Source organism: Pelodiscus sinensis, chromosome 14, assembly GCF_049634645.1.
Source record: "Pelodiscus sinensis isolate JC-2024 chromosome 14, ASM4963464v1, whole genome shotgun sequence".
NCBI lineage: Eukaryota > Metazoa > Chordata > Testudines > Trionychidae > Pelodiscus > Pelodiscus sinensis.
The window spans coordinates 33,758,929-33,784,881 of NC_134724.1; the positions used below are offsets into that span (position 1 = coordinate 33,758,929).

Consider the following 25,953-nt stretch of genomic DNA (forward strand, 5'->3'; position numbering starts at 1 on the left):
CCAGGTCTCCTGCCTCTTTGACTTTTCACATTTTCTTACAGACCCAAAACTGCTCCATTTGTTCTTTAACTAAACCTTGCTCCGGTGCAAGGCCCTGAGGGGAAATGCTGCTCTACTCCTACATCACACTTTGCCTTCTGATCTTTGAAAAGGTCCTCCCAATCTAGCCCTTAGGGACACTCTGTCTGCTAGGAGGATTTAGAGGCATCCCAGCATTTATTTAAATCACCACGTCAATTACTGAATTGAAGTTTCTAGTTTCCGTCCATCAAAATGTGGCCAAGCAGAATGGAGGGTGCCCACGCCGGTTCCCTTTGAAGATTACACAGACATGCAACACTAGTGGTAACAGACCATTTTATCATGGAACAGACATCGCTGCACTTACACGGTGCACACATTCGTATTTGTTTTAAATGTCACAGGGGAGGAATCGGTGGCCCAGCAGCACACAGGCACATGCTTGTACGCTGATTTTACACACACCGCCATGTAAAGCAGAGCCTGTGAACAGTCAAGGGCCGATTACATCAGTGTGAGTCAGCAACACCACTACCAAAGTCAGGGGCCGTACCAGCACGGAATTCCTGCGTGTAAGGGGAAGAGCAGACCCACAATATTTTTCTTTATTGCCTTAAAAAACCCTAAAATTAACAGATATCAATTTCAGAACCCAACCATCAAGATTCATTTTCTGATTTGCTGTATGTCTCATCAACAGCCCACAATCACCAGGGTTGGGTTGTGCCACGCAGTGTATTTGGTGGGCCTCATTCTATCCTCAGCACACTGATGTGAGTCTGTTCGTTGCACTAGTGTTACTCCGGTGTAGGAGAGTGAACAACCAGCACCATCACACACACAAATGCACAGAGCATAACAAACAGATGCTCTAACACCAGCTAGTAATAGGACCATGGGAAAAGGTACAGCACTTACCGGTGAAGAAATCTTGCAAGGACCTTCTGCTCCAACTAAACGACCTGCAAAAGAACAGAGAGATGTGGTTCTACAGGAAGATCATTCACAGCAAGAAGCATTGGTGGGCGATGGGTCAGAGTGACACTTCTGGGGGACTGGGAATTTATATATGACACTCCTGTTAATACACCCCAGAACGATATTGGCCTTTTTCCCATCTGCATCACATTGATGACTCTTATCCAATTTGGGAAAAAAAGCCAATATCCTCCTGGAGTGTCATATGTAGGATACAGGTAGGTGTTCCATTCGACATAGTACTGCTGGGGCCTCAGCTGCAATACTGCATCCATCTTTGGGCACTACACTAAGAAAAATGGACGATTTGGAGAGACTCAAAGGAGAGCAACTAAAATGATAAAGAAGGTTTAGAAACCCTGACCCATAAGGAAAGGTTGAAAAGATGGGAGAGCTGATAACAGGCTTCCAATATAGGGCTGTTAGAAAGAAAGTGATGATTGATTGGACTCCATGTCTATGCAAGGTAGGACAAGAAGCAATGGGCTCAATTGGCAGCAAGGGAGATTTAGGCTAAATACCAGGGAAAACTTTGGAGCTGGAAGGGTAGTTAAGTTCTGGGCCAGGCTCCCAAGTGAGGTGGTGGTATCCCCGTCATTGGAAAGTTTAAGAACAGGTTGGACAACCACCTGTCAGGGATGGTGGAGGGTTAGTTGGCCTTGCCTCAGTACAGTGAGCTGGATGTGATGACCTCTTGAGGTCCCTTTTGGCCCAACATCTCCAGCCTTCTCTGATTTGGAAATGGGTAGCATAGGTTTGTTTCAGTGATATTCCACCCTTACATGTGGGCACATCCCTCTTCCCCCACAACACCTCTGAACGTGTCGTACTGCTAAAGCAGATACCGAACCCGGACGGTGAGTTGCCAGCTTCGCTAAAGCTATCCGCACCACCTCTAACCAAGCTACAGGCTAGGCGTAGAAGAACAGCCATGGCAGCACAATGAGCTAGCTGCCCCGAGTACAGCTATGTTTGAAATCACAAGTCTGCCCCCGGTGGCTAAACTGTCCCATCACTCGTGCCGCTGCAGCTATACTGCTGTTTTTAGCACACTAGTTCAATCAGAGCTATCGCAGATATGGCTACCACTGCCAGACTCTGGGTAACCATAAATTAGATACACACACACACACACACTTCACTCCTCAGACTAATTCTACTCACAAAGGTACGTCTACACAGCACACTTATTTTGAAATAAGCTATTGCAGAAGAAATACTCCAAAATAGCTTATTTCGAAATAGCACATCTACTACAGGGAAGCCTCAAAATTAGTCCAAGGCAGGCTCCCCTAATGTGGATGCGCTACCTTGATTAAGAACCCCAGGAAGCACTGGGGTGTAATTACTTTGAATGGCCTAGGGGAGGAGCTATTCTGAAATAACAGCAGTGCAGCGTCCACACTACAGCTATTCTGAAATAGCTATTTCGGAATAGGAGTTATTCCTCGTGGAAGGAGATTTACAGAAGTCGGAATAAGCTGTCTGTTATTTTGAATTTATTTTGATATACCAGAATTGCTGTGTAGACGCTCGCATTGTTATTTCAGAATAACAGCTGTTATTCCAAAATAATCCCGCTGTGTAGACGCACCCAAAAGCAAATACAGTCATTCAAGATGGCTGGACAGAATGAGCCTGGTCATTTAATTACTAAGTATGTACTCGGAAAAGATGCTAGTGGGTTCTCTTATGATAAGCAACAGATTTGTGCGGAGTTTTACAGAATTTCTATGCATGTCTTACATAATTAAAACTGGTTCAGATCCCAGACACACAGAACGTGCTTAGCTTTAAAAACCAATTGGCGTATTTTTAGCCATGACCTCTCTTTTTGCACACTTTAGCAGACATATCCAAGGAGTTCAGAGAGGGAATTCTTCAGGTAAAGGAGAAGCAGATACAGGACTCTTGAGGGAAGTGTGTGTTCTTATTGGGGCTTTCTTACTGTGTGCTGAGCTTGTGTTTGTGAGTGAGGGTTGCTGTGTATGCTTTTTTGTTTTGTTTTGTTTTTCCCCTGTGTTTGTGAGTGAGAATTTTTTTTTTAAAGATGTAGTGCCCATCTTTAAGAAAGGGAAGAAGGACGATCCAGGGAACTTTAGGCCGGTCAGTCTTTCCTCAGTCCCTCGAAAAATCATGGAGGGAGGGAATCCATTTGAAAGCACTTGGAAGAGAGGAAAGTGATTAGGAATAGTCAGCATGGATTCACAAAGGGCAAGTCGTGCCTGACCAATCTGATTAGCTTCTATGATGAGGTAACTGGCTCTGTGGATATGGGGAAGTCAGTGGATGTGATCTACCTTGACTTTAGCAAGACTTTTGATACGGTCTCCCACAATATTCTTGCCAGCAAGTTAAGGGAATGTGGATTGGATAAATGGACGGTGGATAGATGGATAGAAAGATGGCTAGAAGGCCGGGCCCAGCGGGTAGTGATCAACGGCTTGATGTCAGGATGGTGGTCGGTTTCTAGCGGAGTGCCCCAAGGTTCGGTTCTAGGACCGGTTTTGTTCAATATCTTTATTAATGACCTGGATGAGGGGATGGATTGCACCCTCAGCAAGTTTGTGGATGACACAAAGCTAGGGGGAGAGGTAGATACGCTGGAGGGCAGGGATAGGGTCCAGAGTGACTTAGACAAATTGGAGGATTGGACCACAAGAAATCTGATGAGGTTCAACAAGGGCAAGTGCAGAGTCCTGCACTTGGGATGGAAGAATCCCAAGCATTGGTACAGGCTGGTGACCAACTTGTTAAGTAGCAGGTCTGTAGAAAAGGCCTGGGGGTTACAGTGGATGAGAAGCTGGACATGAGTCAACAGTGTGCCCTTGTAGCCAAAAAGGCTAATGGCATATTAGGTTGCATTAAGAGGAGCACTGCCTGCAGATCCAGAGGTGTCATTATTCCCCTTTATTCGGCATTGGTGAGGCCACTTCTGGAGTATTGTGTCCAGTTCTGGGCCCCACACTATAAAAAGGATGTGGACGCATTGGAGAGGGTCCAGCGGAGGGCAACCAAAATGTTTAGGGGGCTGGAGCATATGACTTATGAGGAGAGGCTGAGGGAGTTGAGTCTGTTTGGTCTGCAGAAGCGAAGAGGGAGGGGGGATTTGATAGCAGCCTTTAACTTCCTGAAGGGAGGTTCCAAAGAAGATGGAGAGAGGCTGTTCTCAGTAGTGACAGGTGGCAGAACAAGGAGCAATGGGCTCAAGTTGTGGTAGGAGAGGTCCAGGTTGGATATTAGGAAAAACTATTTCACTAGTAGGGTGGTGAAGCACTGGAATGGGTTACCTAGGGAAGTAGTGGAGTCGCCATCCCTAGAGGTGTTTAAGTCTCGGCTTGACAAAGCCCTGGCCGGGTTGATTTAGTTGGGATTGGTCCTGCCTAGAGCAGGGGGCTGGACTTGATGTCCTTCTGAGGTCTCTTCCAGCTCTATGGTTCTATGATTCTATGAGGACTCTTGGAAAGGGACACCGTCTCCATTTTTTATCCATCGGGATTCTCAGCTGGGGTTTGTAACCTTCCCGGGTCAGAGAGAGGATACAAGCACATTCCATGGACTGTGATCACCTTCCTTTCACTTACGGTTAGGGAACAGGACATCTTTTTCAATTTTACATGCAGTCAAAGGGTGAGCCAATCAGACAGCTGAAACCCTGTCGTTTACCTGCTCTTTTTTGTAGCAGATGGGGTAAAAGGAACTGCTTTATTGTCTACACGTTTACTTCGGACATTCAACACCATGTTGGAATGGCAACAAGTTGGCAGTAGTTAGAATCTATTTTAGTATGTTTTTGTATGTCTATCACTACTTTTCCTAAACTTTATTTAGTAATGTTAACTCCCATAAAATGAATATTAATAAGTAATTACTTAATACAATTATACCCACTCCTAATTACTATTTATATTAATTGAATCAACACTTTTATACTACAAACTAACAAGTTACAGAGATCACAAGGAATTTGACCCTGAAGATATGTTAGGGTATGTCTACACTGTAGAGTTTTTTCAGAAAAATGGCTGTTTTTCTGAAAAAATTTCATTTACGTCTACACTGCAATCACGTTCTTTTGGGAAAAAAATCAAAAGAACAGAGGAGTTTTTCCAACATTGGTAAACCTCTTTCTACAAGGAAGAAGGCTTTTTCTGAAAGAGCTCTTTTGGAAAAAGGTGTGTATGGATGGGGAAGAGGGAATTTTTTCGAAAGAAGAGGAAAGAGGAAAAAGCACAGGTGCCCTGGTGGCCACTCCATCCACAGTAATCACAGCTTAAATGCGAGATAGCGTCCGTTCAGTGTGGACACTATCTTTCGAAAAAGCAGATCGCTTTTTCAATGCGCTTTTTTTGTGTAGATGCTGTCTTTCAGAAGAAGTTTTTTCAGAAGATCTCTTTCAGAAAATCTTCCGAAAGAAGCCTGCAGTCTAGACATAGCCTTATGCAGAGCCAATGAAGATAAGCAAGAGACATAACAAAATAGAGCAACTCCATACTTACCTGGTTTCCTAGGCTACAGAATAGAGAGACAGAACAGGTTTATATATCAAAAGATAATACTGGTCTTGACCGGACCCTATCTTCCCAAACTACAAAAAACAAAAGGAAAAAGCATGGTTAAGGGTAATGCTGTGGCTAACCCCTGAACCACTAATGCAAAAGGCCATTTTAGACCTATTAATTTTTACACGCCTCAACAGAGTTGGCTAACATCTAATGCAGCACAAGAAAGGCAGCTCAACTTGCTCCTGTGCAGAGTTATGCAGTAGGTGGTGCAGGAGAAATTCTGAACCCTGAAGTCCTGCCACTGCAAGTAAAAAGAGAATGAAAATGATTTGGAAAAGAACCAGTGGGGGAGGGGTGTAGCAGCAACACTGCAGCCTCCAAAGCAGTTCCCTTCTATCCCCCCTGACTTTTTAATATCTCAGAGAAGCATCGCAATGCTCTGAATAAATAAAACAGCATATTTGTCACTTGCAAGCTGGCACTATTTCCAAACGCATCTGTTTTCCGCCGTTAGCAAAAAAATTCAGTCTCTCCAGCGCGGAGAAGTTTAGTTTGTTCTGAAGCTCGGAATAATAATAAAAAAAAAGTGTCACTGTAAGAAAAATCAAACCAGAGGCCCACAGGCTACACTATTGTTTAAGGAACAGCTCCTGCTCCCAGCGTGTGAGACCCACTTCCTGAACAGCCACCCAGTTATGCCATCAGTCCCATGGCAAAACATGGTACCCCCTACCCCCAGGAGTTTCTGGAGCTCACGCCCAGCAGCCCCCACATTCCTCAGAGGGGGATTGTGTCTGTCCTGGCAGGTCCTTCTGGAAAAACATCTCAGGGATGCTGATCAGAGAGCAAACCAGCCCTGCCTTTGGGCACCATGTGGACATACATGTTGTTTGGTCATGTGTGGTGCCACTTAGCTGTGCTGGGAGAAAGAGCCGCCCCATGAGCCGGCTGCCGGCAGGCACAGAGCTGTGTAAGTGGTGACTGCCTTGCTTTTGAGTGATGCACGTTTATGAGTTCAGGGACTTTGCTGCCACTGTTTGAGAAAGTCCTTACAGAGCCAGGTAGACTCCATCGTGGACTCTGCTTTCCTCTGCTCTTCTTCTGGTGCCTTTCCCACATCGGCATTTTCATTCAAGTCTCTTGCTGTTCTTCTAGAACTATGGCTAGCTTGGACAAGGGATGTGATAGTGTAGTCGATTAACTGAGCAACCGATAAACAAAAGCTTATAGGTTAATACTATAGACTACACGCATCCCCCGGCCTCGCCAGTACATTTTTTAGCAAGCTGGCCAACAGCCTTCCCAACCATGAGAAAGGAAAAGCTGCCACCAGCTCACGGCTTTAGACAGCTCTTCTCTTTCCAACCTCCTGAAGGGAGGTTCCGAAGAGGATGGAGAAAGGCTGTTCTCAGTAGTGACGGATGGGAGAACAAGGAGCAATGGGCTCAAGTTGCAGTGGGAGAGGTCTAGGTTGGATATTAGGGAAAACTATTTCACTAGGAGTATGTCTAGACTGTCGGCAGAGGGATGCAGATTATGCAGGTTGACATTGCAAATGAGGCAGGGATTTAAATATCCCATGCCTAATTTGCATAAAAATGGCCACCGTTTTTGCTGATTTAGCACTTTGTTTGCAAAAAGTAGCAGTCTAGAGGGGGATATGTGGAGAAAGAAACCCTTTTTTGACAGATCCTGTAAACCTCTTTGCAGGAGGCATAAGGGATTTGTCGAAAAAGGCTTTATTTCTCGACAGATCCCCCTCTAGACTGCCGTTTTTTGCCGACAAAGTGCTGAGTCGGCAAAACACGGTGGCCATTTTTATGCAAATTAGGCACAGGATATTTAAATCCCTGCCTCATTTGCAATGTCGACCTGCCTAATCTGCATCCTTCTGCCAACAGAGGGATGCAGTCTAGACATACCCTATGAGAGTGGTAAAGTACTGGAATGGGTTACCTAGAGTGGAATCTCCATTCCTGGAGGTTTTTAAGTCTCGGCTTGACAAAGCCCTGACCGGGTTGATTTAGTTGGGATTGGTCCTGCCTTGGGCAGGGGGCTGGACTTGATGACCTCCTGAGGTCTCTTCCAGCTCTATGATTCTCTGATTCCCTGTCCCTCAGGACTTTTGCCTGCATCAGTTAACTCTGTCGGGCGTTAAGAGGAATTTAAAGGAGACCGGGAGGAAATGCTCCTTCTCTGGGATCCTGCAAACCTGCCAGGCTTTCCCAAAAGTCCTGCCTGCGGGGCTCGCTGCCAGGGAGAGTGTGCACAGAGGGAGAGCGCCCAGCGCCAGTTCTCCTGCCAGGTGGCAGTGTGATCACATTAGCAAAAGGAAATTGGGTCTCTTCTCACCCCCCCCCCAACCTTTTGCAAACACTGAGAGCTGTAAGATTTGTTAAGATTGATCTCAGACCAAAACGGAGGAGATAAACTCAATGTAATTAACTCCACTTTCCCTCTCACCAGGCAAGGCGCTTTTAAAAAATTAAAAGAAGAAAAAACAGCTCTTCAGAGCCCTCCTTGTGCTTTCCCCCTAACTGTGAAGGGAAACCGTTCAGACACCAAATGTGGAGCTTCTTCTCCCTTCCTCTCTTCCTCCTGGGCTGCTTTGATTAAACAGACATTACACTTATCGGCTTCCAAAGCAATTTTCAGAATGAGTCTCCAAGAGGCAGGGGATTCATCCGCAGATCTCCCGCTTCCCCCCTTCCCCCGCACTGCCAATCTCCTCCCATATGCTCTCCTGATTTTGAAGATTTGCCCAGCTGATCCAGATGCGTTTCCAGAGAAAGCATTTAGGGGAGCAGCTGCCAATGCTGCTTTTGTTAGCCAGTGATAAGCCCAGATGATTAATAGATTTGGTATTATGGGCAGAGGGAGGTTTTCCCAGAGATATTGCTTCAGGGACAATCTACAAATATGCAGAAAGCCCCAAGGTGTGACCATCTTGAAGGTGCAGCACGAAGATGCCAAGGCAGATGAGAACCTAGGGTCTTGGCCAATGTAGCTCTTCCTCTAGTTCATACAGCACTGCCTAGTTAGGAATGGAAACCCATGCTGTAGGGAAAGTACAGGGTTCGAAGATGCTGCACAATCCACATCCACATGCACGGTGATCTCTACCAAGCGAGTGTGCCGCATGGGGGCCGGACCCTAGAGACCACAAGTACCCGAGAGCTCAGTGGAGTGCTGACGGAAAGCATGGCCTCAGAGAGCCGGGTCCCGGGTCTGACTCCTGAAGTTCTGTGGCTGCTGGAGACCAGGGACTACCGTCACAGCTGGTTTCCTTCCCTGGCTTGCAAACTTGCTGCAGAGGGCACAATGGAGGCTGGATTCCCCCTCATGCTCTGGGAAAGGGTGGCCCATGCCGGTAGGGGGCAGAGCAGAGGACATTTCCACTGCTGATACCTGTTGCAGGGTGGGAGAGGGGCTGTGGGGCTGTCAAGCTGATACCTTCCACCAGCATCAAATTCATTTAATTTTCAGGATGAGCAAATGTTTTAAATCAGGACTCCATAAACACTGGTGGGAGCCATTCCCCTCCTATCAATTTTTCTATCCACACCAAACTCCTTAATTTGATCTCCTTCAGAATGTCAGTAGAAAGCCAGGCCCTTAATTCCAGGGTCAAAACACTGGAAAATATTTCAGCCCTTCTCCCTTTGATGAATCCAGACCAGCATGAGAGGACAGCCACCTGCTAAATCTCACTCGGAGCGAGTTATCAGCCAAATCCAGCCATGGCACCATGGATCTCTGTCGTCTGTCCGCATGCCACAGGCAACATGTACACCTTGTGAGGTAGCTGAGAGAAGTTACGTGCTGTTGAACCTCACTCTCCAGTTGAATGCTGTGTTCCCATTGTATATGAAGTTAGGAGGTTGGGCTCTTTGGGTGTGTCTAGACTACATGCCTCCTTCGACGGAGGCATGTAGATTAGCCACATCGGAAGAGGGAAATGAAGCCGCGATTAAAATAATCGCGGCTTCATTTAAATTTAAATGGCTGCCCCGATCTGCCGATCAGCTGTTTGTCGGCAGATCGGGGGAGTCTGGACGCGATGCCCCGACAAAGAAGCCTTTCTTCATCGACACAGGTAAGCCTCGTGAAACCAGGCTTACCTGTGTCGATGAAGAAAGGCTTCTTTGTCGGGGCATCGCATCCAGACTCCCCCGATCTGCCGACAAACAGCTGATCGGCAGATCGGGGCAGCCATTTAAATTTAAATGAAGCCGCGATTATTTTAATCGCGGCTTCATTTCCCTCTTCCGATGTGGCTAATCTACATGCCTCCGTCGAAGGAGGCATGTAGTCTAGACACACCCCTAGTGTGTGAGTGTGACTGAAATATGTCGTGAGTCTCTGAAACACCCATAGCTGGTCTTTTGGCGCAACAAAGGAGCAATTCATGCCCACAAGACAAATTCACATTGGACGAGCCAGTCATGGGTTGTGGGCACATCAAAGAGAACTGAGTTACCCAGGTGGTCCCTCTTGAAGAACACAGACAATGGAGAGGGCACAGTTATCCAGATGTGTAGAGTGTTTTGAGATCCTGCCAGAAAGGCTGATCACCTGTCAGCAGGGTGCATAGAACAACTGATCCTCGACTCCATGTTTGAGGCAGTATCTTTCCATGCCAATGGATGGGGGGAGAGGCTATAAACTGGGGGTTATGACATCACATCCTGGCTTCTCTCTTCCCGGTCCTTGAGCTGGGGCGATTGGTCCCAGGCTGAGCAAGGAATTCCATTGTATTAACAACTATGAACCATTTACAGCAGGCATGTCAAACTCAAAGCTACTGAGGGCTGCACAAACGAAAACTGATAGCTTTCAGGGCCACCAAAGAAAAGTCATAATTATTTATTATTACAGATTATGTTTTAGGTATATTTTATAATTTTTCAAGTCTTGTTTTAATATAATACAATAATTTGATGTGTAAAATTGTTATTTGCCCATATAAAATAATTTTTAATTTAAATATAAATTCAAGGTACTTTTTAATTTTTTATATGATACATAACTTGTTTTGTTGAAATAAAAACAAGTATAGACCATGGTCAATCAAATAGAACAGGCTTCTGTGAAAATTTCAGATACTTTCTAAGTTTGAGATTTTGCATAAACATAATATTCATGCAATTGCAAAAAAGGACATATTTATTGATATAAAATTAATATACATTTTGTGGATAAGGGAGAAGCGATGGATGTCATATACCTAGACTTTAGTAAGGCATTTGATTCGGTCTCGCATGATATTCTTATTGATAAACTAGGCAAATATAACTTAGATAGGGCCACGATAAGGTGGGTGCATAATTGGCTGGATAACCGTAGTCAGAGAGTTGTTGTTAACAGTTCTAAATCCTGCTGGAAAGGGATAACAAGTGGAGTTCCTCAAGGGTCTGTTTTGGGACCCGTACTGTTCAATATCTTCATCAATGATGTAGATATTGGGATAGAGAGTACGCTTATTAAGTTTGCAGATGATACCAAACTGGGTGGGGTTGCGACTTCTTTGGAGGATAGGGACATAATTCAAAATGACCTTAGCAAGTTAGAGAAATGGTCAGAGGTAAACAGGATGAGGTTTAATAAAGAGAAAGGCAAAGTGCTCCACTTAGGAAGGAACAATCAGTTCCATACATACAAGATGGGAAGCGACTGTCTAGGAAGGAGCATGGCGAAAAGGGATCTAGGGGTCATAGTGGACCACAAGTTGAATATGAGTCAACAGTGTGATGCTGTTGCAAAAAAAGCAAATATGATTCTAGGTTGTATCAACAGGTGTGTTGTAAGCAAAACTCGTGAAGTCATTCTGCCGCTTTACTCTGCACTAGTTAGGCCTCAGCTGGAGTACTGTGTCCAGTTCTGGGCGCCACATTTCAAGAAAGATGTGGAGAAATTGGAAAGGGTACAGAGAAGAGCGACAAGAATGATTAAAGGTCTAGAGAACATGACCTATGAAGCCAGGCTTCATGAACTGGGCTTGTTTAGTTTGGAAAAAAGAAGATTAAGGGGGGACATGATAGGGGTTTTCAAATATCTAAAAGGGTGTCACAAGGAGGAAGGAGAAAATTTGTTCCTCTTGGTTTCTGAGGACAGGACAAGGAGTAATGGGCTTAAAGTGCAGCAGGGGAGGTTTAGATTGGACATTAGGAAAAAATTCCTAACTGTCAGGGTGGTCAAATATTGGAATAAATTGCCAAGGGAGGTGGTGGAATCTCCCTCTCTGGAGATATTTAAGAACAGGTTAGATAGACATCTGTCAGGGATGGTGTAGGTGGAGCTTGGTCCTGCCTTGAGGGCGGGGGGTTGGACTCGATGACCTCTTGAGGTCCCTTCCAGTCCTATTATTCTATGATTCTATGATTCTATGATTTTATTTGGGAATAAATAAATAAAAAACAAACAAAATATCTCCTCCTTTCCCCCAGTGCCAGGCACTCCCATACCCCCGCTCTAACCCAATCCCCCTCTGCTCCCCCAGAACCCCCTCTCCCACTCTAACCCAATACCTCATCCCTCCCCCAGAGTCAGGCACACACCCCCTCTAACCCAATGCTGCCCCCCTCCCTCAGACCCAGGCACCCCCAGCCTAATGCCTCCCCCTCCTCCAGAGCCAGGCACTCCCAGCCCCCCCATACCTAATGCCTGGGTCCTGGAGCCGCCACTGCCACACATTTCTTCCTCAGGCTCAGGAGCGGCAAGTACAATGGCCAGCTAAGAGCAGGCACTTGATGCCTGTGCAGAGTGGCCGGGCGGCCGCACTCAGCCATGTGCTCCCAGCGCCCAGCAGGCCGCACCTTATTCTTCTATAAAAATGTAGTGGCAGGCCACAAAAAATTTCAATCGGGCCTCATGCAGCCCACTAGAAGCCTGTTTGACATGCCTGATTTACAGTGTCTAGTGGGATGAGGGAAAACTACTTGATTTAAACACGGTTTAGCTTTTGAATTTAGTCTGAGATTTTTGTATTTCTTACGTAACTATCTCTGACTCTCATGCCTGCCACTTAAAATCTGCCTTTCTCTAGTCACTACACTTGTTTTAATGTTTTATCCTCACCAGTGAGTTTGTCTAAAGGGAGTGTGGATTCTGCTCAGATTACAGAGGCTGGGGCATGTCACTATCCTTTGACAAAGTGGCAAACTCAATAACGAGGTCGCATTGTTCAGGAGATGGTCTTGAGCCACGGAAAATGGTGCATTTCCGGGGTGCCAGGCTGGATCTGGGGGAAATTACTGATGTCTCTCTCTGTGCAGTTCACGAGCGACTTAGAGAATGTTCCTGCGACTTAGCTGGGTGTGTCTCTGCTTCTTGGTGGCTAAGTGATCGCAGGAGCCGTCGGGGTTTGCTGCTTGTCACTAGCACAGCCATGGGAGAGACAGCCCAGGAGAGTGAAAGGTGTCCATGGATACAGGTGGTGTCCAGGTGATCTGTCATCACCCCCCATTGCAACCTGCCAATTCCACGTGAGCATGCTCCATAACACTGACTGCAAAATCCAGTGTCCAGCCCAGCCGTGGGCCAGGCGCCACATCACATCTAACAGTCAAAGGAAGCTTTTCCAGTGTCCAGCCTTGTTTGCTCTGATAGCCCAGCAATCGCTGTGCTTATGTTTGTTAGCATCTCCCCAAACACGCACACTGATGGCTCCCCACCAGAGACATGGGCAAGCCTGGGTGTCCAGCTGAAAGTTGGGAGTTGGTTGAAAAACAGGGTAAGCGATTTGTCATGGGAACCTGTGCTGCAAGAAACACGTGGCTGTCCATTAACACCGCCTCCTCCAACACCTCCTTAACTCATATAACACTCTATGCAAATCCATGCAAAAGAGCCACAACAACGTGTCGCGGAAACTATAAATATCAGTGAAAAATCTTTCAATAAATACAGGGGAAGGAGGAATTTACAGCACTTTCTTTGGCGATTTCTCCAGGTGCTCCCTATTAAGCCATTGTGTTAGTTTGCATAAGTATTCCTTAGACAATAAAGTGCTCTCTATGCCCGGGTATTGGCTCTGTAATAGGAGCAGAAATGGGCACTGTGTATTCAAATGACTGGCTGTAAAGATGATAGACTAGGACCTTACATCACCGTTCTTCGGGGTAGTTACTTTAAATCAATCACAGTGAGCAACAGGTTCTGGTTGCTTGGTCCCGTCACAGCTTGGAGTGCAATTCCATGCCGCAGCGGAGGAGGGTGGAGGATGCCTCCCCCAACCAACAGCAGGAGGGAAGTGAAGGGCAGGGGTACAGGAAATGGCCATACCTGGGCTCAAACACACACAGGTTTAAAGAACAGTCCAAGTTACAATGGAATGCAAGGACTGGCCTGGGATGCAGGAAATCTGCCGCAGACCCCGTGTATGAGCTGGGAAAAGCCAGAGAAAGTCTCTGTCTCTTGATCTCTCCATGTGCAAGCTGTGGCTAATACGTGTCTGTTTAGATTTTACTCCCATACTTCAAGTGAGAAGAATGCCTAACACGACGGGGCCCTGTGATCTCATTTGTACTACTGGAATTATCCTCAGAGCTGAGTGGGGAAGGGCAGTTCTGGCCATGGAGGATTTCAAGAGTCCAACCATTTGGAAAGTCTCAGTGAAAGTGAATGAAGGCCCAGCTCCGACACAGTCTGCACGGTGGGCTGCTGAGGGCCAGGTCGAGTGAGCTGGCAGGAAACGAGGCTGGTTTCTGACCAAACCCTGCCTGGGATTCCATCAGCCCCTTCTCAGAGTCTGTCTCCACAAACCATTGCAATTTGAACACTCTCCGCCAGCCAAAGAGGACTGGTTAGTGGCATCCCAGCTGAGCAATACACGGCTCACCTATCCCCGGAGAATGTTGCTTTGGCGGGGTCGTTAGCCCATCCATAGAGAGAGCAAGAGACCACAGAGCCAGCAAGTTTTCATTCTCCTCGTCCGTCTCCTTGCTCCCTTTCTCCCTCCACACTGGGGTGGGAGGAGACTCAAACCCAACGGGGCAGGTCTGTCTTCTGCTCTGCCCTTGATGTGCATAGACTCTCCAATCACAAGGACAGCATCCATCTGCCAACACGGGCGGCTCTGCAGCACCACATCAAAGGCTGTATTTTCTGGAAGCCTTTTAGTGCTCATTAAATTATTTGCTGAACAGCGAGACATTTCCCTGGCTCATGATGGAACTAGTTTTCCTCCTCTTCCATTTCATTAAGAGGGTCAACATGCTGCCAGCCTTCTTCACCCTGCCAGACAAACCATCTCTGGACAGTGAAAATCAGTGCAGCCATACAGAGTCTTGGAGAGCCCACCAGAATTGCTGCTTTCCCAGTGGAAACTACTGGAATCGTTCTGGATCTTGGCCTATCTGCCTATCCAGAGGAACCCAAAAAGCCAAGGGACAACCCTGCTGCTCCTGTCTGTTGCCAGCATTCATAACACTCCGCACATCGTTCCAAGCCAAACTCTCAGTCCTGATAACCAGACAAAATTCACAAAGATGCAACAGATTCCAAGCAGACCCACTGGTGCGGTTATGACACCCGACCACTAGAAATGAAACGCATATTATATCTCACATGCTATTTCTTTGCAGGTTTGATATGTCCCTCACATGGGTGCCATGTGTTCTGTGGCCAGGAGGTAGGGGGAGATAAAAGGAAATAAATCGATAGTTTTTCAGTTCAGTGAAATTCTGAACATGTCCTCCTCTGAGTGCAGGTACACTGAACGTGACGCCTGTAATCTGGCTAAGACAGTTAAGTATATTGGAGATTAAAGGACTGTGAGCTGTGTTTCATCCACCCAAGATTCATTTGAGGTAATAGGAGCACAGAAGCCTCTTTAGAAAGTCCCTGCAACAAAGCAATTTCTGTCCTGCAGATAACAGGCACGTCTCCTCTTGTTTGTTGCCTCACTCGCAAGCCTCCTGGTTCCACACAGACATGGGGCAGTGAGAAAGGCAGGGAAGCCTGAATGCATTCAGTGGCCCTTTTGGAGCCTAACACTTATCCACAAATGTCACCTTGTTCAACCACTCGTCATTGGGTTCTGTTGCATTCACGTATGTAGCATGGCCACACTTCCCCTCACCGCAAGAATCACCAGCTGCCATACAAGACTAGATTAGTGGTGGGCAACCTGTGACCCAGGGGTTGCATGCAGCCTATCAGGATTCTAGGTGAGGCCCACAAGTTATTTTGTTGACTGTGTCCCACAATTCTGCTGGTTTCCATCTGCAAATTTTTTTTCCTACCAGTGTTACTAAAGTGACATGGACTTAAAGCAAGGACACGCACTCAGCATTGACTGTGAGAGTCACGTGCTCCCTCTGCATTCAAAGCGCCACTACGGTTCAGTCGGTACCTCCTGCAAATTCTAGGTACTCAAGCGCCGTGAGCAACACGACCCTGTCCCGGAAATCTGTTCTTTCTTCCGGGAGGAAGACAAACATGGCACACACGGTGCAGGTAAAAACAGCAGACCCATCACCAACCATCGCTGCTGTCCTGGAGAAGGGATTTAAAAAGAAAGGCAAGAGAACCTCACGCCCTTCCCAACTCCCTCTCTAAACTCCCTGTTAGCACTCACCTGTTCTCAAGCTCCTTGGTCGCTTGCCCACTGCCTTATAAAGCCCTGGAGTGCCGGAAAGCCCACCCCCCTACCAAGGCTCAGCCAATCAGCAGAGGCTTCTAGAATTCAAACTTTAATTAGAAGCCAACAGTTTCCACCTGCCAATCACAGCCAATTCTTTGCCTCTGTATTCACGGACAAGGTCGGCTCCTGGACTTCTACGCTAAGTGATGCAAGATAGTATGAGGATGGACAGCCCATGGTGGGTAAAGAACAGGTTAAGAACTGCTTAGAAAAGCTAAACGTACACAAATCCATGGGTCTGGACTTAATGCATCCGAGGGTACTGAGGGAGTTGGCAACTGTCATTGAGGAGCCTTTGGCCATTATCTTTGAAAAGTCGTGGAGATCGGGAGAAATCCCAGATGATTGGGAAAAGGCAAATGTAGTGCCCATCTTCAAAAAAGGGAAGAAGGATGATCCAGGGAACTATAGGCCGCTGAGTCTTACCTCGGTTCCTGGAAAAATCATGGAAGGGATCCTTAAGGAATCTATTTTGAGACACTTGGATGAGAGGAAAGTGATTAGGAATAGTCAGCATGGATTCACAAAGGGCAAGTCGTGCCTGACCAATCTGATTAGCTTCTATGATGAGGTAACTGGCTCGGTGGACATGGGAAAGTCAGTGGATGTGATCTACCTTGACTTTAACAAGGCTTTTGATACGGTCTCCCACAATATTCTTGCCAGCAAGTTAAGGGAATATGGATTGGATAAATGGACTGTAAGATGGATAGAAAGCTGGCTAGAAGGCTAGGCCCAGCGGGTAGTGATCAATGGCTCGATGTCAGGATGGTGGTCGGTTTCTAGCGGAGTGCCCCAAGGTTTGGTTCTAGGACCGGTTTTGTTCAATATCTTTATTAATGATCTGGATGAGGGGATGGATTGCACCCTCAGCAAGTTTGCAGATGACACTAAGCTAGGGGGAGAGGTAGATACGCTGGAGGGCAGAGATAGGGTCCAGAGTGACTTAGACAAATTGGAGGATTGGGCCACAAGAAATCTAATGAGGTTCAACAAGGACAAATGCAGAGTCCTGCACTTGGGACGGAAGAATCCCAAGCAAAGTTACAAGCTGGGGACCAACCAGCTAAGTAGTAGTTCTGCAGCAAAGGACCTGGGGTTACAGTGGATGAGAAGCTGGATATGAGTCAACAGTGGGCCCTTGTAGCCAAAAAGCCTAATGGCATATTAGGTTGCAATAAGAGGAGCATTGCCAGCAGATCCAGAGATGTCATCATTCCCCTTTATTCAGCATTGGTGAGGCCACATCTGGAGTATTGTGTCCAGTTCTGGGCCCCCCACTACAAAAAGGATGTGGATGCATTGGAGAGGGTCCAGCGGAGGGCAACCAAAATGATTAGGGGCCTGGAACATATGACCTATGAGTAGAGGCTGAGGGAGTTGGGTCTGTTTAGTCTGAAGAAGCGAAGAGTGAGGGGGGATATGATAGCCGCCTTCAACTTCCTGAAGGGAGGATTCAAAGAGGATGGAGAGAGGATGTACTCAGTAGTGATGGATGGCAGAACAAGGAGCAATGGTCTCAAGCTATGGTGGGAGAGGTCCAGGTTGGACATTAGGAAAAACTATTTCACTAGGAGGGTAGTGAAGCACTGGAATGGGTTACCTAGGGAAGTAGTGGAGTCTCCATCCCTAGGGGTGTTTAAGTTCCAGCTTGACAAAGCCCTGGCCAGGTTGATTTAGATGGGATTGGTCCTGCCTAGAGCAGGGGGCTGGACTTGATCTTCTGATGTCTCTTCCAGTTCTATGATTCTATGATAAGGGGATGGTTTGATGAGATAACATGATCTTGGTAACTAATTGACCATTCATTATCAGTGGGAAATAGGTCAATGGAGGGATGATAGGAATTACTATAGAGAACTTTCTGGGTGTCTCGCTGGTGAGTCTTGCCCACATGCTCAGAGTTTAGCTAATCGCCTTATTTGGGGTCGGGAAGGAATTCTCCTCCAGGGTAGATTGGCGGAGACCCTGGAGGTTTTTCGCCTTCCTCTGTAGCATGGGGCACAGATCACAGCTGGAGGATTCTCTGCATCTTGGGGCCTTCAAAGTATTTGAAGGCTTCAATATCTGAGATATAGGTGAGAGGATTATTCTGGGAGGGGTGGGTGAGATTCTGTGGCCTGCACTGTGCAGGGGGTCGGACTAGATGATCATAATGGTCCCTTCTGACCTTAAAGTCTATGAATCTATGAGTCTATGAGGAGAGCGTCGTAGGCAACACGGCCCCGTCCTGGGAGAGCGCCGTAGGCAACACGGCCCCGTCCTGGGAGAGCGCCATGAGCAATAGGATCCCGTCCCGGGAGAGTGCCGTAGGCAACACGGCCCCATCCTGGGAGAGCGCCGTGAGCAATAGGATCCCGTCCTGGGAGAGCGCCGTGAGTAACACGACCCCTTCCCGGGAGAGCGCCGTGAGCAACACGACCCCGTCCCGGGACAGTGCCGTGAGAAATAGGATCCCGTCCTGGGAGAGCGCCGTGAGCAACACGACCCCGTCCCGGGAGAGCGCCGTGAGCAATAGGATCCCATCCCGGGAGAGCGCCGTGAGCAATAGGATCCCGTCCCGGGAGAGCGCCGTGAGCAACACGACCCCGTCCTGGGAGAGCCATGTCCTAGTTACAACCATCCCGCACCCCGCTGAGACGAAGGGCCACTCTTGCAGCCCAGTCACTAGCCGAGGTTGCCCGCTGCTGAGCTACATGACCATAATGGCCCCTTCTGGCCGTGTGAATCTCCAGGTGACTGTGAAGGCGAACGGGCCCAGCAAGGGAAGGTGACAGAGCATCTGTCTGACTTCCAGGCCAAGGCCCTCGTCAAGCGCTGACAGAGGCTGCAGCGGAGGACACTCCCAAAGGTGAGGTCTGCCCCGGCCCAGGGAGAGCTACTGCGCATGCTCCACAGCAGAGGCCGCAGAGGGCAGACGAGGGAGTAAACACGAGGTTAACAATGTCACCATGTCACCACTAAACCCCGCAGTTTTACGGGTGCGCGCGCTGCGGGCCCTGCAGTATAAAAGCTGAAACAAGCTGCTGACCCCGCTCCCACGGAGGCCTCATGGTGGGCTCTGCAGCCGGCTCCCGAGGAGCCAGCCTGTAACCCAGAGGTGGGCAAAAGGACCTCCGCAGGCTGGATCCGGCCCGTGGAGGCCCTGCTGCTCCTCTGCCCTCAAGGCCAAGGAGGGGGAAGTGCATGAAGTCTCCTCCGCCCTGCCGACAGTGCGCTGCTCCTGACGAGGTGGGGGGAGCCTTCACGTGCTCCCCCACCCCCAAGCCCTGATTGGCCTGGAGCAGAAGGGGGAGCACGTGAAGTCTCTTCCCACCACCAGGGGCATGGGCGCCGACGGGGAACCTCTGGCGGGGGGCAAAGGTGCTCCTCCACCCCCAGACCAATCATGGTCTATGGGAGGGGAAGCAGGGAAATATCCTGGCCCCGCCCCTACTGCTTGAGGCCCCGCCCCTTCTGGTGCAGCCTGGGGCTACTTCAAAAACTGCAAAAAATGATTGCCCACCCCTGCTGCCTCCTGTGGTGGGAGGGATCAGCCGGGCCCGCCATGGACAGGGGCAGATCTGATGGGCCCCAGGGGCTGAAGCAGCTCTCTGCCTAGGGGAAGAGAGGAGCTGCTCCAGCCCCTCCCAGTTAACCATTAAGGGAGAGGCTTAACAGTTATCCAGTTAACCTTTCACATCCCTAGTACAGCCTGGATCTGGCTGGGGAATACATCCTGCCTCAATCGTCCATCTTCTTACCACAGCAGAAACCACGAGCCCCTGAAGGGGAAATTCATATAACAGTTGGGATGGGGGAATGGCCACAACAGAATGACGTGTGTTAGGGGGATTTGCAGCACTGGGCCTGTCCAGGCTTTTGCGGAGTTGTTTCCACGAGATCCCCGGGGACAGAGGCCTGGGTTCCCAGCTGCATGGTTTCCCCTGTTATGCTCCAGCAGCAGCTCTGCTGAACCTTCATTTAGGGTTCCACAGCCACATGCACCAAGGAAAACCCATCGTGGTATCATCTGAGAACCTAGAGCAATGCTGAGTCTTTACCAAACCCCCCAACGTGACTGGCTCCTGCAGGACTGTCAGACCTGCCGCCGAAAAACAGGCATCCCAGCCCAGGGCTGGAAAATCTGCCACCACTCCCCAGAGCTTTCCAGACAGCCAAGGAATTCTTAGCTCACAGCAGACCAGACTAGCCAGAGTGAATTTTATCCATGCCCCCTTATTCCATGTGCAGTGGCCCAATATCCAGAGCTGGACACTCTGGGTTAACACTCTGACCGTAGAACGTGCAACGCTGGTTTATTAGAAAATGTTTCCTGCTGGTTCTCTCTCCTCAGCAGGCTTGACAGGAAGGACAGTAAATCGGTGCATCATCTGCATAACAAGGATAACGACAGAGGGCTGAGATTATTAACCAATAAAATCACCGGGCCAGGGAACATCACGCAGACAGGAATTGAGCATCAGATATAAAAGACAGAACATTGGCCCCTGGAAGAACAGTCAATCAGTGCCTGCTCCCAGCCCTGACCCAGACCCAGCTCCGTGACAGAGGATGGGACAAGGACCCCACGGGGCAGCCAGCAGCTCCTGTGACAAATGGGCAGCTGAGCTATGTTTCGGCCACGCTCGCAGTCAGTGGTTGGGTGTGGACAGCTGATGTGCTGATGCACTGAAAACGAGGAAGGATTTGAGTTGTCAGGGTACTGCAGCTGAGAGTGCTCTCAAGGCAGCAGATTTCATCTCCAACTCGGAGAGTTAATGGCAGTACTAGAAAACTTCCCCTTTGGCTCAGGCAAGACACGACACATGCGCGCAGGGAGAAAGCCCATTTCATCACGGTAAGAGAGAGCTCCGTAGGGAAATAACGAATCCAGATGCAAGTCTGAAGCAGAATTCCCACCTTCAACTCCTGTAATGGGCCAAATCTGCTTATCCCAACAAACATCTAAGAATGTTTGCACGTGGGTTACAATCTCCCATGTTGGGGAACATCCAGAGCTGGGACTTGGGGGGCCTGAGCCCCATAACTGGGCCATCCTCCCCACCGTGAGATGAGGGGTCACAGATCCTCTGTCGGAACCTCCCTGCCCCACTCTCAGCTGAGGAAAACAGAGACAAACCAAAGGGTGGCTTTCTTCTAGCTAATCCCAGTGCCCACAAACTACACAGGGCTCCTTCTTTCAGCCAAGGGTCCACATGGAGAAAGCAACCAAAAGCAGCACGTACCAAGGATACGGACTCGGGCCATGAGCAGAGCTCTCTTTGGACTAAGCCAGGCTAAGAGCGCCCGGTGGTTCAGGAGGCTCCAGAATTGGAGAAGAGCAGAGAACATCTCCTGTCTCTCCTCAAGGATACTTTTCCTCCCAGAAACCTCTGCTTCCTTTTGTGGCCTTTCCCCACTTAGGAGGCACAACTGTAAGCTCTGTTTCCCAGGAGTCTAACAAGCCAGCGCAACTCTCCCCTGGTCAGGCAGCTGAGGCAATGTTTAGGGGGTAGCTTCCTCTTGCCCAACTCAGGGGTTTAAGCCCTTCCTAATTCATAGAGGAACAGGACACATACTCCCATCAAGCTCCCGTCTCTAATTCATAACCAGCCACCCTCTTTGAGCACTCCCATGGCACCAACAGGTTCCAGCTGGGAACCTGAGCCTCCCAGAAACAGCCACGAGGTGTACCGGTTCCACGAGGTGTACCGGTAGTTCGGAATAGGAAGCCTAGTTCGAACTACCTAGTTCGAGCCCCGTGTAGTCGCGCTGCACGGGGTTCAAACCAGCGGGGTTTTAAAAATGGCGGCTCCCCGCTTATACAAATGAAGCCCGGGAAATTCAAATCCCGGGCTTCATTTGCAAGTGCGGTATGCCTACATTACCCCGCTAGTTCGAACTAGCGGGGTAGTGTAGACATACCCTCTCATAGCCTGTGCTCTGCACCCCTGCCCACTCCTCATCCCCATCCTGCACCCACACTCTCGCCCCCTTAGTTAACTGGAGTTTTGACTTAAAAGCACTCCTCCCCGCACCCCCCAGGCCCGACAACAGGCAGGATAGCAAAACTTTTACAGTCATCTGTAATGAGCAAAACCCAGAGTTGTTTTGCAAGCCAGAATGTGTGAAGGGGGGAAAGTCTTTTAAAAAAACAATTCAGATGTTTTATGAGCTCGGACACCAAAACTACATGCACCACAAATCCCCTCTGTGTCTTGATTACAGTTTTAATTTGCGATGTCTCCGCCAGAACATACCCTATGTTCAGTAACTGCCGCATTCACTCATGCATCTGATGAAGTGGGTCTTTGCCCACGAAAGCTTATGCTCCTACACTTCAGTTAGTCTATAAGGTGCCACAGGACTCCTCGTCGCTTTTGCCGCATTCACTGTAACAGCAAAGGAGCCCAGCATTCCCTCCAGCACGTCACTCCCTCTACAATCAGAATTTTAGAGGCTCCGGCATGATGCACTGTCGCCGCCTGTACAGTCACGCTACCGTCACAAGCGGGCATCGAACTCAGCGACTGTCACCTCTTCCCGGGCCACTAGTGAGTTTACCAGGGGATGAGGCCTGGCCACTGGCAGGAAACCCAGTCACCCCACCAAGCCAACACATTGCTCCAGCCTGCTCCCTTGTGGCGGAGCTGCAGTGGCTTGCTCAGGCAGGCGCTCCAGGGGAGCCTGCTGCAGAGACACCATGCTTTGCACTCTGCACTGCTGCTGTTCTCAGTGGCCCAGTTTGGGGCCTGCGCATGTTCAGCAGGCCTTGTCCACGCTACTCCACCGCTGCTGGCGATGCTCCCGCAGGCTGTCGGAGGAGTCGCGTAGGGACGTGGAGGGTTCAGCCAAGGCCAGTGTGTTTAGGCAGGAGGTGAAAGGTATTGAGGAAGAGAGGAGACAAATAGTCCTCCAAGGTCCTTGATGGATTGTAACTGTCCACAGAAAAATTCCTACTTGCATGGAAGTCATGCCTTGCAGTAACCATGGCAACCTGCCCCCTGTCAGGCAGAAAACGTTGTGTCTCACCACCGCCAGCCTGCAGAGTCCAGGCAGGCGGTACCCGCAGAAAGCTGTGTGCTCCAGCACCCAATGGAACTGAACCCATGTGAACAGTCCGGGCCTGGTAGCCAATGGCGGCACCACAAGTCAGTGAGAAAGGAACTGAGCTTAGAGCCACATTCCAGCAGGATGCAAGCTGTACCTCTGGGACCCAGCGCTTAACGTATCCTGCACCAATGGGGTTACAAGAGCAACAAAGTGCTGTAAGATGGTGTCGGATGAGCTAAGTCCCCTGCATTGTGTATTCTATCCCCCTGCCGGCTGCTTCCCCTACTGCAGTCCTTCCACTTCCTCACTCCAACTGCCTCTCACTGCCACCCACACACCAAGGCAGAGCCTCCACTCCTGCCAGTTCTGCGTTGGGTCCTCTGGCACACGTGGCTTGAGCTGGCACGTGAGTTGGCATTGGCTGGGGCCTCCACAGCACGTGTGCACGTGGGCGGGCGAGAAGATTTCAGATGCTCACACTCCACTTGCTCTGCTTCACCAGGGCATCCTACATCTTTAGCATCTCAAGTGGCACCCAATTAGCCCTGAACTTCCCCCTCCCCCTTTCCCTCCCAGACTGATTTCTGTCCAGGAGTCTGCGCACCAGCATCTTTTTTAGTGCTGTAGATTTCGCAGCAGTGAAAGCCAGCTATTTAAACTTCCCAAAGCAAAATGTACTCCGCGCTGTCCATCTCTTCCCTCTAGCGCTCCCTCCCTCTCTGTTCTGCTCTGTCAATGCACTTCGGCTCCGACCCACAGGCTCTATTGCTCCACTCTTGGGGCCTCCAGAGAGCCCTTCCAAGAAGCCTTGCTCCTTCCCCGCAGCACTCCACTATTTCAAACCAGAGCCAGCAGCCAGCCAGCTGGTAAGAGTGTGATTCGTTTGCTATGTCAGAACTTGGGAGAGTGGCTAGGAGGCACAAGTGCCCCGTGGTATTGCAAGCATCTGGAGCTGCCCTTTAATTAATCTCCAATGACCTTAATTTTCTGGTCCCTGACCTTATCCTGCTCCTGCCACTTACCCCCTCACCTCCTGGGTTAATGAAGACTATGAACATTCAGCGAAAGCTGGATTTACTACTTACATGCCTCTATATTGCACTGACTGAGCTTGGTATCCCCAAGTGCCCATGCTTGGAAAGCACAGCTCTGGCATCTGAAGAGTTAACTAGCAGGTATGGTGGGTGGATACAGGTGCAGTGCCTATTCAGGTGTATGACTTTGTTCTTCTAATGTTGGATTTGGAAAATTCCAATGAATTAAAGACAAAGCGGGGGGACCAAGCTTTACCTGAAGAAGGAGGAATCAAAGGAGGGAAGGAAGAACAGAGTCTTTTCTATTTTCTTTGAACATAGAAAATAAAACCTTCAAACTCCCCCCGTCCATCATCTCCCCACCTGCGAGGCCCTGGGCTGCTTGAGGTTGAGCTGCTTGTGCAGAGAGAGGTGGGCTTTGCAGACGGGTCTCCAGAAATGGAACAAATTGCTTTTGGACGTTTCTATGGCTACTGGAGCAGATCTCGGCCTTCACATAAGGACTCTGGTAGGTGGTGGCTTTTCCTGCGGTGAACATGTTGTATGTGGGGGTTGCTGGGTGGGAGGAGAGGGAAAAGAGCACCAGGGAAGCACTGATGTCCTGTCCTGGTTAACTGGCTGCACTTGAAGGATCTGCCTCTGCACCGTTTCATAGGGGACAAAGGGAGTTTGGTGAACACTACAAACGGGGCTTGTGGTCACCCACAAGCCACCCTCTTCCACATCAGCCACGGTCAGCAAATGAGCCAGCAAAAGGGACTGCATGGATACCAGACTCTAGGGGCCCAACCCAGCCCTTTTGTCACTCCATGCAGTCCATGGCATGACAAATTCTAATACCTTAGCTGAATTTGGCTTCTGAAGAAGCTGAATTTCCTTCACTGCCCTCGTGGAGGTACGTCTCCACTGCCAGGGGTGGGTCCGAGTCCCCTGCTTGTGCACACCCCCTTGTGGTAGCATGGCCTGACTAGTCAACAGCAGTGTAGTCATGGTAGCGCTATAGCGTCAGTGGAAACACAGCTGAGCCATGGTGAGTAGATGCCTACCTTGTAGTGTAGACATGGCTGGTCTCCTGCAATGAGGAGTAACGGTAGTTCAAAGTAGGAGCTTTAATTCGAACTACCTAGTCCGTGCCGCGTGTAGCCACGGGAAGGAAGTTCGAACTATGGGGCATTTAAAAACGGCGGCACCCGGGAACATGCAAATAAAGCCCGGGATATTTAAATCCCGGGCTTCATTTGCAAGTTCGAATGCCTACATTAGCCTCCCTAGTTCGAACTAGGGTGGCAGTGTAGACATCCCCTGAGCCTTCCTAAAATTTAAGGCCAGGAGGGCAAGATGTAATAAAGATATAACCAACATGCACAAGGTAATTCCACAGGGCAGTAAGTAACGGCATCACAATGGCAGTGCTAACTTGTTTGTATGGGGGTATATAGATGTATTTCGAGGGAGTATTTTTTTTCAGCTAAGATGGGAATGAAAAGTCCTGCCATTCACTGAGCTGCATCAATTGTCACGGGCATAAGTGTCTTAATATGCTTGTAAAGTCTGCCAGATGCTATTACTATGTTCCGTTGACTATAGACCTGTCCTGGTGGCTTCATCCCTTAACAGAGCTTGTGGTCACTGGGCAGTTCGCTTGAGGTCTGTGGTGCCAGCTGTCTGAGCAGGGATGGGGCAGCACACAGAGGCAACATACTCCCGGCCAAACATCTATCAACATCTCACCACA

General features: G+C 49.0%; 1 protein-coding gene across 1 annotated transcript in view; it reads right to left on the minus strand.

Moving 5' to 3' along the window:
- The window catches only part of LINGO1 (leucine rich repeat and Ig domain containing 1), a 478,102-nt gene that overhangs the window by 319,634 nt on the left and 132,515 nt on the right, over positions 1 to 25,953 (minus strand). The window contains exon 3 of the mRNA XM_006126248.4: positions 940 to 983. The gene's annotated coding sequence lies outside the window, so the exon portion shown is untranslated. The remainder of the gene's footprint in view (positions 1 to 939; positions 984 to 25,953) is intronic.